This window comes from Pleurodeles waltl, chromosome 1_2, assembly GCF_031143425.1.
Source record: "Pleurodeles waltl isolate 20211129_DDA chromosome 1_2, aPleWal1.hap1.20221129, whole genome shotgun sequence".
NCBI lineage: Eukaryota > Metazoa > Chordata > Amphibia > Caudata > Salamandridae > Pleurodeles > Pleurodeles waltl.
Genome location: NC_090437.1, coordinates 269,925,178 through 269,938,638, shown reverse-complemented (window position 1 = coordinate 269,938,638; position 13,461 = coordinate 269,925,178).

Below are 13,461 nucleotides of genomic sequence, written 5' to 3'. Positions count from 1 at the left end.
CCTACGTTGGGAGGCCATCCCCAGCAGAGACTCGGCGGTCTTCTTGGTCCCGCGGCGGATGTCCTCCCACCTCTTGCGGCAGTGGGTGCCCCGTCGATGGTGGACCCCCAGGGTCCGGACTTCCTTGGCGATGGCACGCCAAATCCCGATCTTCTCATGGGCGCGGACCTATGTGACACGTACAGGGAGGGAGAAATACCACGTTCAAGTTTGTCAGCATTTTCCTTTCCAGTGGCCCAACGCCCCCCATCCCCGCCAGGCCCCCCGCCATGCCCCCCGCCAGGCCCAACATGCCTCCCATCCCCGCCTGGCCCCCCGCCATGCCCCCCGCCAGGCCCAACATGCCCCCCATCCCCGCCAGGCCCCCTGCCAGGCCCAACATGCCCCCCATCCCCGCCAGGCCCCCCGCCATGCCCCCCGCCAGGCCCAACATGCCCCCCATCCCCGCCAGGCCCCCCGCCAGGCCCCCAAGCCAGCCAGTGGCCCCAAATCCATATTGAATTAAACTCACTTGTTGGTCTGGAGGACCGTAGAGTAGCGCATACTGGGGGAGGACCCCATCCACAAGTTTCTCCAACTCCTCTCCAGTGAAGGCAGGGGCCCTTTCCCCAGGCGCAGCAGCCATTGTCCCTTCCAGACCGAGGTCACAGCAACACTTGCAGTATAGGTCCTCTCCTGTGAAAGTTCAAGTCGCAAGTGGATAAGTAGATAGAAAATGGCGGTGACGTCCGCGGCGGTGCGTACCGCGGCGGTGCGTACCGCCACCGCCGGCGCCCTTCGCCATTGGCTCCTGAAACCCATAGGCTTCAATGTTAACCAATGCGGCTTTGCGCCGCGGTCTTCGCCCGCCGCCCGCCGCGGTGTGCCACGCCAGCGCATTGACCTCACATCCCATTGTCACACTTCACAGGTCAGGCAGCCGCCATTTCCAGGGCCCACATGGCTCAATTTCAACTGCGTCACACAGGCCTAGGCCTTGCATAGCCACTCAGACACGCCATTCACTGCATAGAGAATCGTATACTGTGCTAGCTGTGAGTACGTACCTGTGGGTTGCTTGACTGTGTGCTCCATGTTGTCCTTCCTAGGCACCGTCCGCTGGGTTGGGCGAGGAGACGGATGAATCCTCCCGTGTACCGACCGCTGGTGGACCTGTCGACAATGGAAGAACGCCACATTATCCTGACCTACCGTCTTAACCGTGCCACTATCCATGAACTGTGTGCCCAGCTGGAGCCCGACCTGATGTCCCCCATCCGCCAACCCACAGGGATTCCCCCTCTGGTGCAGGTCATGTCAGTACTCCATTTCTTGGCAAGTGGGTCATTTCAGACAACCGTGGGAATTGCTTCTGGGATGTCTCAGCCCATGTTTTCGAAGGTGTTATCCAGAGTGTTGTCTGCCCTGATGAAATCCGTGAGGAGCTACATCATTTTCCCTGAGGTGGGCGAATTGGCTACAGTGAAGGGTGATTTCTACGCCCTTGGACATATTCCCAACGTAATTGGTGCCATTGATGGGACCCATGTGGCTTTGGTTCCCCCAAGAGACAGGGAGCAGGTGTACAGGAACAGAAAAAGTTACCATTCCATGAACATCCAGGTGGTGTGTTTGGCTGACCAGTACATCTCGCATGTAAATGCCAAATTCCCAGGGTCAGTGCATGACGCCTACATCCTCAGGAATAGCAGCATCCCTTACGTGATGGAACAGCTACAGAGACACCGTGTATGGCTAGTGGGGGACTCTGGGTACCCCAACCTGTCGTGGCTACTGACCCCAGTAAGGAATCCCCGGACCAGGGCAGAGGAACAGTACAATGAGGCCCATGGGCGTACTAGGAGGGTGATCGAACGCACCTTTGGCCTCCTAAAGGCCAGGTTTCGGTGCCTGCATATGACAGGTGGATCCCTAATGTACTCACCTAAGAAGGTGTGTCACATCATCGTGGCCTGCTGCATGCTTCACAACCTGGCTTTGCGCCGCCAGGTGCCTTTCCTGCAGGAGGATGGTCGAGACGGTGGTGTTGTGGCAGCGGTGGAACCTGAGGAGAGTGACGAGGAGGAAGACGACGGGGCTGAAACAGACAACAGGGACAGAATCATTGAACAGTACTTCCAATAGGACACAGGTAACATTTCAAAGATAATTTAGTAAATGTTAACTACTCTCCAGCATCTCTGCTGCCTGTCTATTTGCCCCAGTGTATGATGACTGAGTTTTGGCTTTTCCCTCCCTATTTCAGATCTGGGGTCCCCACTACGAGTCCTGTGCTTCGTTTCCCCATGGACTACAGCTTTGTGGCAGCTGTTTGTTGACTTCACCATGTACAAGGACATATTTGCACTGTCATGTCAATTACAATATATTGAAATCACAGCCAGACTCCAGATATTTTGGTGCAAAATAGGTGTTTATTTAAGTGCTCAAAATGGGATGGGTGGTTTCAAGTGGGTGGGGGCTATGGTGAAGGAATGTCCATGGCAGAGTCCAGAGTAACAGTCACACAGGTGCATTGTCCAGAGGCCTGTGGAGAGATGGAGCATGGGCAGTTCAAGGATGGACAGGGTGACAATGTGGGACAGTGGGATGACATCAGGTGGTATCCATTGCTGGCGGGGGTCTTGACATCCTACTCTGTCTTCTTGCGAGATCTCAGGGCCCTCTTGCGGGGTGGTTCTTCTCCTGCAGGAGGTGGGGGTCTGGTGGGCTGCTGCTGTGCGGGGGCCTCCTGTCCACTAGCGCCGGCGGAGGTGGTTGGCTGTTCTTGGTCCAGGCTAGTGGCAGGGGCCCTTGGGTGTTGTTGAGTGTCCGCCCTGTTGTTGACGAGGTCCTGCAGCAGCCCTACCATGGTAACCAGGGTGGTGTTGATGGCTCTGATGTCCTCCCTGTACCCCAGATAGTGTTCCTCCTGCAGTACCTGGATCTCCTGGAACCGGGCCAGTACCGTCGCCATCGTCTCCTGGGAGCGGTTGTATGCTCCCATGATGGTGGTGAGGACCTCGTGGAGAGTGGGTTCCCTGGGCCTCTCCTCCCCCCCCTGTCGCACAGCTGCCCTCCGAGTTCCCCTGTTTCCCTGGGCCTCTGCCCCCTGGCCGGTGTGCCCACTACCACTGCCCCCAGGTCCCTGTTGTTGTTGGGGTGGTGGGTTATCCTGGGTGCCCTGTAGTGGTAGACACACCGCAGATTGACGCGCCCTGGAGACAGAGGCATGGGCCCGCTGGGTGGGAGCTGTGCTGGTGTTCCCAGAGGGGTTTGGGTCTGTAGTGGCCTGGGCCTGTGTGAGGGGAACCGACTGTCCAGAGGTCCCCGATGGTCCGGGCTGGTCATCGGTGTCCAGGTCGACAGAGCTGCTGTCATCGCTGACGGCCTCTTGGGTGGGGGGTGTGGAGAATTCTGGCCCCTCCGCCGTGGTGTGTTGACGGTCGGGTCCTGCAGGGGTATAGAGGTATGGTTATAGTTTCAATGTGTGGCATATGGGTGTATCTGTGGGTTCTCGTGTCCCCAAGTGCTGGCATTCGTGTGTGGGGGCTTTGGTGAGGGTGGCTTGTGGGGGGGATGTGTATATGCATTGGGCATGCTTTGGTGATGGGTGTCCATGCTTAGTGGACGCATGCAGGCCTAGGTTTTGGGATGTGTGGGTTGTGATGGTGAGACATTGGCGGGGAATAGGTGTGCTGGGGGTGGGGGTGAGGATGGTGGTGGGGGTGAGGATGGTGGTGGGGGTGAGGGTGGGGGTGAGGATGGGGGTGGGGGTGAGGGTGGGGTTCGAGGATGGGGGTGAGGGTTGGGGTCTGATTTGGCATGCAGGTGGGGGGGAAGCAGTATTGAAGCTTCAACTTACCAGTATCCATTCCTCCGCCGACTCCTGCGAGGCCGTCAGGATGCAGGATGTTCAAGACTTCCTCCTCCCATGATGTGAATTGTGGGGGTTGAGGTGGGGGTCCTCCGCCAGTCTTCTGCACGGCGATGTTGTGCCTGGATACCATGGAACGCACCTTCCCCCGTAGGTCGTTCCATCGCTTCCTGATGTCTTCCCGATTTCTGGGGTGCTGTCCCACTGCGTTCACCCTGTCGACAATCCTCTGCCATAGCTCCGTCCTCCGGGCAATGCTGGTGTATTGTATCTGTGTGCCGAACAGCTGGGGCTCTACCCGAACGATTTCCTCCACCATGACCCTGAGTTCTTCGTCTGTGAAGCGGGGTTGTCTTTGGGGTGCCATGGGGTGGTGTGTATGATGTGTGGGGTGGAGTATGTGTATTTAAGTGAGTTGAGTGTGGTGGTGTGTGTTGTTTTGTGTGTGGATAGTGTGTGTTTGATGGTGTTGAGTGGCTGTGGCTGTTATTTTTTGGATGCTGGTGTCTCGCTCTTGCCTTCTTTACGAATTTTTTAGCGTAGGGGTTTGTGGGTGATGTGGGTGGGTGTTTTATATTGTATTGTGTGTGTGGGAGTGGTGTGTGTATGTGTATCAGGTGTGTGGGATTCAAATCGTCCAATGTGGCTGAGTTTTGTTCGTTTGTGTGTATTCTGACCGCGGCGGTGTGTCCCGCCAATGGAATACCGCGTTTGAATGACCGCCGCGTGGATTCGTGGGTCGTAATGCCATGGGCGTATTTCTGTTGGCGTGACGGTGGAGGTTTTGTCACCTCCACCTTTCCGCCGACCGCTGGTCTGGCGGTATGTTGTGGCGGTCGGATTTTCGGAGGTTTGCCTTCTGCGGGTCAGAATGACCGTGGCGGGTTTCCGCGACCGCGGTGGGATTATGGAGGATTTCTGACCGGCGGTAGGCGCCTTTTACCGCCGAGGTCAGAATGACCACCTATATTTTTATCAGCAACAGCTGCTGATGTTCAGTTTTCACACTCAGCTCAATGTTGGTCTTGAAGTTGAGCAAGATGTCAAGCCGAAAGCAAAGTGACAAGGTAGAGTTGGTTAGTTGAGGTGCAAAGATATCCAGACTAATTTATGACATTTAACTTAGAATTCGTTGCTGTTGGTGCATTAAGAGAAGCTCAGTTTGCTGTGGGTCGAGTTTGAGCCAAGCTTTAGATATCCATGGTTGGATTGTGGTAATAGAATTATTTAACTGTTCACCATCATGTGGGGATGGAATTTCCAGGTAGAGTTGTGTATTGCCTGCATGTTTATGTAGCCTAATGTTCTTGGTTGTCAGAAAGTTTTAGAGAGCCTCTATATAAAGGATGGAGATCACTGTAATGTGATTTGAGTTTTGTGGTACTTCGCAGATCATGGAGATAGGTTCTCATCCAGTGGTACCCATTTGGGCAGCCTGGTTTTTGTTTGTTACGTGTCACTTGAACCATTGCAGTAAGCCTTGTTTGAAGATCTCACTGGTGGAATGGGTGCTGTGTAGGACATGGTGATCAGTGGTGTCAAAGGCAATGGAGATATTAACAGGAAGAGGGTAGGGGCTTTCATTCTTAGTGATATGGAGTGCATCATCTTACATGGTGATTACATCCATGCTTCTCTATGACCTGTACCTACATTACTAGTCTTGTAGAACTTAGTTGGTCTTAACTTTCTTACACAGCTCAGTGGCAACTGCATTTATGATGACATGCCCCAGGAAGGCATACTAAGGAGGCATTGGGGTGATGAAATTAGGTGATTATTCATTGTTGACAATATATTGCCTCTCTTAGATTATATTTATAGTAAAGAGCTCGTTTATGGCAATTCATTTCTCCATAGAAGTGGGTGGAACAGCAACAAGTATGGGATTCGTACAGGGATAGTAATGTGGTTGGAAGAATAATTGCTTCTGCTGGTGGTTTTGTTAATCGAACTGTGTAGTTGGTGGTTTTGTCAGCAGAGATGAGCAGTATGAAAGAAGCTAAGTTTTCAGGAGCGATATATTTTGTTCTTTGGATCTGTGCACTTCTTTGCCTAAGGGCAGATGGGACCCTTGCTATTGTGCACGTCTGGTTGTTGTACTGATGCAAAGGGACTCCCTTTCCGTGGCAGGCGTTTGAGTGGCCATTGGTGTAAAATGTCACCAGGAATGCATTGTTGAATTTCTGGAGAAGAGCTTTGAGGTTAGAGTTGGGTGTGAAGGTTGTGGCTCAGGTTGGGGCACTTTTGTGCAATACATCATTCTGAGATGGTCGCATTCTTTCATCTTACTTGCTTTCATAACACCCCTCACTTACTTTCATTTCCGAGAGAGAGAGTGGCTAGTCTTCATCTCGTGCTTCCACTCTCTGACACTTCTTTCTCCATTCCACTGTCATACAATTGCATTTTGCATCCAGTTTTCTCCTCCTCTCCTATTCTTTAATCGAATGCTCAAAATCGACCTTCTCTGTCGTGGCAAGCTTCTCTAAAAATGGCTTCCTTGAGACTCTGCAATTCTCAAAGCCAGTCTTTGTTGTCTGCAGATATATTTTCCGTATTTCTGCTCTGTAAATGGACTTTGAGTAAAGCTGCTATACGATTACAATATGTAACTTATTTTGGAGATTTTTAATTTTCATGATCAAATTTTGACTTAAAGCACGAGGAAGAAAGGAGAAATAAGGGGTAAGGAAAATATAGGGATTTGGTGACCAAAGTAGAAAGCAGGAACCTGCAATAGTAAGAGAAAGCGACTGAAAGTGCAGGCGGGGGGGTCAGAGAGGCCAAAGTTGGAACCAAGACACGGCATCCTTGGCTTTCAGCACCCTGGGTGTTCGCCTGCGCTGGTGCGGGGGTCCTAGAACAAACGCTGTGCTCCCTACTCTTAATATACATTTATTTATTTACTTACTGGCTTAGTTATTCATTTAATAAATTAAGCACTGTATTTCAATCATCTAAAATTAATAACGTCTACTCTTGATTTGGCTTATAATATCTGTTATTTACAGCTTTAGAAGTTTCCTTTTTTACTTCCGAACCAGAGTATTTGCCTCATACTTTCACACTCCCCAGTTGCGCAGATGATATCAGCAACTCCATTAAACCCTTCATTGTCATGTATGCCAATTGTTATTATGAGATGTTTTGACAATACCTTCTCATACATTTTCAGAATGTAAATGTTGCTTTTGGCAGCCTAAGTTTGGCAGACTGCACGTTTTGTTTTCCCTTTATGGTACTAACTAGCTGCTTCTTGTGCGCATTCGCATATTTTAAGCATTCGAGCGCCATTTGGGAAGTAGACAGCCGGGGTTTAGCAGCAACAATTTCAGAATATTCCAGACTTGAATAGTGCAATTATTTTCGGTTTTAGCGAAAGAGAAAGCCGACGGTATATACAGCCAGTGTACTTGCCAGTAAGACCGATCAGCAATCAATAAAGTGTTTCTTCTTCGGAGTGAGCTTAATTTGACTTAGCATACCTACTTCACGTTTTTAAAGTGCAGGTGACATGCAAAATAACTTATTCCAGGATTTATTTAAAGTTGTGGTTGCACTCCATTGTGCAGAGGAAACAACAGAATGTAAACAGTAATCATAGAAGAAAAAAACGTCTGTAGCCATCAGTTTTAAAGTTGAATGCTTCATTTAATTCTAGACTTCTGTTGATTCTACACCCATCATCAAAGGGACAGCCACAAAGAAACATCTGTACATCAACCTACGTGATTTGTCCCACATTAGTAACTTCTTCAGGACTAAAATACATTTTGGACAAAGAGAAAATGATGGTGGTCATTATGACCTTGGCGGTCCTGCACCACCATGCCTGCGGTTGCAGTCAGACCGCCGACAGCGTGGCGGTGCAGGACTGCCAAATAATGACCGCAGCAGTTCACCGACTGTACCGCCAGGGGGGTGGGACCGCCTGGCCGAAAGTTGACCACCTTCAATCCAGCAGTCCACTTAACACTGCCCACGGTATAATGATTATCCTTACTGCCAGGGATTCCATGGCGGCAGCCCAGCCATGAAATCCCTGGCGGTAAGGATACTGGCCACAGTTGCCACAGCAGAACTCTCCAACCACCCCCTCCATGTAGGACCCCCCCGACCCCAACAGAAGCCCCCACCCCTCCAAGCAGTGACATCCCTCTTCCCCCGGTCCCCGTACGGACCCCCCAATCCCCGTACTGACCTCCTGACCCCCGATCCACACACGCACACACCACACTTACACACATTCACACGCTCACTCATTCACACACACATGCACACCCATTCACACACACAACACTCAACACCCCCCTCCCCTGTCGGACGATCACCTTACCTGGTGGTTGCAGTGGTCGTCCAGGAGGGAACGGGGTCCATGGCGCTTGCTCTGCCACCAGTGCCCCGCCAACACAACACCACCACGCTGTTTACAATGTTGTAATACGGCGGGCGATGTTGTGGTGACATGGTGGTGGTGGCAGAGCAAGCTCCACTAGACCGCCAACCGCCAGAATGGCTGCTGGCGGCTTCCCTGCCAAATAGTAGCAGAGAGCAGCCAGCAACCGTAATATGGCTGTCTTCAGATTGCCAACATTGGCGGTCATATGGCGGCGGTAACTTTGGCAGACTATGAAATGGACAGCCAAAGCCGTAATGAGGGCCTATGTCACAAAAGAGTAAACACAAATAGCACATACATTTTACAATTTTAGGTGCAAGATAAAACACTACTTAATAAATATGAAACACTAAAACTAAAAAATAACTATGCAGCTACACTTTTTCATAAACAGTGCCTAGACCAGTAATGCAAACTCTGAATGATCCAACACCGTGACAACAATGACAATAAAAACTATTACAAAAACAATGCAAATTAAAATTCAGAGGAATATATAACTACACGAGGAAATTATATTATTGTTGCGATCCAATGTAGTCAGTAATATCAATATCATCTCTCTACTATTTCTTTTAAAAGTGCATTCTAAAATAGATATTGAATCACAAACCTTCCTGCCATAGTTTTCTTGTATGTCTTTTGCATCAATATATGACACTGATTATGAGAAGGTCTGTGGTTTTGAATGATATGCAAAGCCCGCGTTGGGTGGAGGTGGGAATTCTAAGTTCTGTGTTATTTATTTAACTCTGTTAAATACATCATCATCCGTATAATGCTGGCAGGTCACACTTACCGGAACTAACACAGGAAACGATACTGTAGTTTCTGCAACATGCAGATTTGTCTGCAGGATGTACCAGAATCTGCAGGTTACTTCCCAAAAACTCAGAATATGAGCTATTTATTACATCTGATAAATTCCAAACCCAGGGAAGTCTGATTTTATTGGGTGCAATAAATACCACCTACTTCTCCAGTGCACACATAATGAGGGCTATCCAGGGGCGTAGCTAGAATTGGTGCTGCAAGTGAAGTCCCCTAGGTCCCAGAGCCCTGAAGGACCCATTGAAGCCTGATGATTGCTGTATTTTACTACCGCAAAAACAGTAAAAGGAGCCATTTCCCTTGCTTGAAACAGGACCCATAGCATTCAAACTACTTCACTGGGGCTATCCAGTATTTGAGTATTACTCACAGGTAAAATCTAAAACTAATGTTCTACATGGTTTCCATTGGAAGCCTTTAGCATGAAAAACTGGATTAGAATCTGAGTATTCAGGGTATGATTCACAAAGGTAAATTTACACTTTTGTGTAAGTTCTTGATTGTTTACTATTCACAAAGGAATTTACAATAAGTATCTTTTTGAGTGCGGAGTCTCAGTACATAAAAAGTTAGGTATATATATTCTGCTATATTATAGAATGGTTCTGGTAAACCTGAGAAGGAAGACTATAATAATTCTATCATGTTAAATTACACAATTAGTGCATGACAGTAAAAAGGCTCATTAAAGGTACATATCAGTAAACGACTACACACACAAAATATATCTGGTCAGCTTTAATAGTGTTACTATAAATTAAATGATATGTCATTTCAAACCAGTCCAATTGTTGTAAAATAACCTGAAAATTCTAAGTGCTCCTCCTTAGGGGAGTGCTTTGGCAGTCACGTTTTGCAGACAAAACATTTTGTTTTTTCTTTGTTGTACTAACTAGCTGGCATCATGTATGCACCTGCATATTTTGAGCATTTCACCACCATGTTGAAAGTAGGCACCAACACATTAACAACAACCATTTCAGAAGATTTCAGACCTTTAACAGTGCAATTATTTTTCACTTTCAGCTAAATAAAAGACAGCCTTTGGATACAGTAAGCGTACTTGCCACGTGACCTGAATCCGCATACAAAGACAAGTTACTTCACTTGCAGAGAGCTTTTTTTAATCACAATAATTATTTTGCGTATCTAAAAAAACGAAATGCAAGCTGGCAGCTCAGCATTCATCAGCAACCAAATTTACTTATCGCTAAGCAATAATTACTCCCAGTGTTCCCTCTGCAGACTCTGGTAATCACCGCAGCAGGGCATTTGTAGTACTAATTTCTAATTTAGACTCATGCAGGCTAATCCTTGCTTATAGTATGTTCAGGTGATAAAAACAGGTGTATAAATATCTCGAAGATGTACAGATTTAGTAAAATAAAGCACAATGCAACAGAGCAAAAAAAAGTTGCTTTGTTGTGTTGTGCAAGTGGGAGAGAGCAGCACAAAGCCATATTGACTAAATATGGTGCTGCTGCTCTCTTTCCCGAACATGATGGGGCATATTTACGATTGGCTTGCGCAGCCGGTGCACCATTTTTTTGGCATACCGGTGATGCAGTCAGTACTCCATATTTACAAGGTGACACATTTGGGCCAATGCTTCAGTTTTTCTATGCCTGCATCGGAAAATACCTGCGCCAGAACCGGCTGCACTATGCAGATCTTAAAATATGCAAGGTAGGCAATCCCTCATAAATTCTAACATAAAACTAGCACAGTGATATTTATGGATTTCTGTAAAAATGACACATCAGCAAGTGGCCCGCTGAGCCTGAAATGCCTAAAAATTCCTGTACATCGGCAACCCAGACATACGAAATGGCACAGTGGCTCTGATACATAAAAATAACACACACAAAACAGTTTTCCAAGCTCAAATATGCCATTGAGGTGCTCATTCTACAGCTGGGAGTTGCGAGGAGACCGCCGCCACCATAACTTAGGCAGGGCAAGAGAAGGGAGTGTGTCTACCTCCAGTGGATTTCACTCATTAACCTGAGGGAGGATCAGGTCATCACATATTATAGACCCAGGAGGGAGTCCATTACATGCTTGTTCAACCCGATTGTGCCAAGGCTTTAGCCACCAACTAACAAGTCCACAAACATCCCTCTGGAGGTCATGCTGATGGCAGTCCTCCACATGCTGGCATCTGGTTCCTTTCAGACCACAACAGCCAGACTGGCAAGAATATCCCAGTCATCTTTCTCTGCATACTTACCCTTTGTCCTAGATGCATTCATCAGCCTCACACCCTGGTACCTCCTTTTCCCCAAGACACAACAACAACAGCTGGACACCAAGCAAGGCTTTTATGCTATTGCTGTGTTTACACGTCTTAGGGACTATGGACTGCACACATGTGCAACTGGTTAGCCCTGCAGCAACATTACATATGCACAGGAACTGGAAGCACACACACTCTATCAACATCCAGACCATTGAGGAACACCAGGGGATCTTCACAACTGTGCATGCAAAATACCCAGGAAGTGCACATGATGCCTAGATCTTCACGCACTCCCGCTGTCCCAGGTTTATGTGATTAAGTAAATCTGGGACAGCATCAAAATCCATGGGTGAGGTATGGGAAAACCCTCCACAACACTCATTCTACGCCTCCCTGGCACAGAGTATGGTGATGCAGCAACTTGCGCTTCTTTGTCTTACTCCATACCTATGAGGCCATGCAAAGCCACACAAAGTGGCTTTGCGTGGTCTTGTAGACATGGTTGAGAGGTTTGTATCACCGGAGTGTCAAAAAAAGTGATGGTCTGGTGGTACAAGCCTCTCATAAATAGGCCCTCTTGTGCGCCAATGTAGGGACAGAGGAATGTGCTACATGCCCTAAATACTGTGCAGTATTGTCCTTTCTCTGAGATGCAGTGCAATGCAGACTCATGTTATGCAGCACCACACAGTGTAACTTTCCCAAAAATCTGGGCCCTTGTGTCATCTGTACAAAGTGGCAAAAATGCACTTTGATGTGGATACAATGATGTGCCACATTGACATGCACTTACTAATCTGTCCATGACAGTAACAACAGAAAGTCAGTGAGTAGCAATGTGCCATTTCACTCTGTGTGGATGGTTGGAACCACATCAAATGCACAGGGTAAAGAATCCTGAAGGAAAACATGTGGCAGCACAGACAAGGCAAATATGAGTACAAAGGCAACACAAGATCAAAATCTGAGGTGAGAGTATATTCAATGGCATACAAACTCCTGATATCAGTCAGAGTTCCACAAGGTCAGTGGTACTGTGGAAATGAGCAAGTGTGTCACACTTGGCTGTAAACTTGTATGTTGCCCAAAGTGTCAGGACCAACACAGGAAGAAGTATGTGGAAAGACCATGTGTGTCAGAGTAGGTCATAGAGATGGGTAAATGTCAATACTGGATAACATTGTGACACCAACAGTGAAAAACACACGTATGTCCCAGCAAAACTGACAGTCTATTTACACACATACAAGTAGCGTGATAGCTGCATTGACTGTTGTAACCAATGTGATGGCTCACCTGTTACGTGGAGTAAGTATGCCAAATATAAAGCACATATATCTAGCAATGTGAAACTCACTAAGGTCTTGATTACGAGTTTGGCGGAATGGAACACCCGGCCACCCAACTCCCGATGGGGTGACCGCCACTGTAGTGGGACCTCCCCCCCAGGCCCATTATGTCTTTCCTGCTGGGCTGATCTGCAGAAACCAAGGTTTCCGCCTGTCAGCCCAGTAGGAAAGTGGTGGCAGCATTGAGCCCGACTCATAATAGAGCCTGTGGCAATGTTGCCACCCACAGGGGGCACCAGCACCCTCACAATGCGCACTGTCTCCACATGCGCCATGAAAAGGCTGGCGGAGAACCAGGTTGTAATCAGCAGCGTGGTGCTGAGGTTAGCGCCACCCTGGGTGATTGCAACCTGCACCCACCGTCAGTCTGTTGGGATCTCTGATCCCAGCGCAGATGGTGGTAGGTTGGTGGGGCTGCCATTCAACCTCGTATTGTGGTGGTCAGACCAACACAACCACGGCGGTCCGCCAGCCATCGTGAGGTGGTGGTCCAAGGACTGCCACACTCGTAATCAGGCCCTATGTCAAACACAATGCTGCAAAACATGTCATACATCAGTCACTGCCTTAGGTTGAATTTCAACCTGGGCAAGGCACTACAGTTTACATTTGCCACAGCAATGAGGCCAAAATCAAGGCATAGAACTACACAATCCCCTACAAGTCAGTGTCATACACATACATGTGAAAAATCTGAAATGTGCCTAAATGTGTAATGTACAGCTACTTGTGACAACGTCAGTGTGTCCCACATAAAAATGTCCCAATTGCAATGAATATGTGT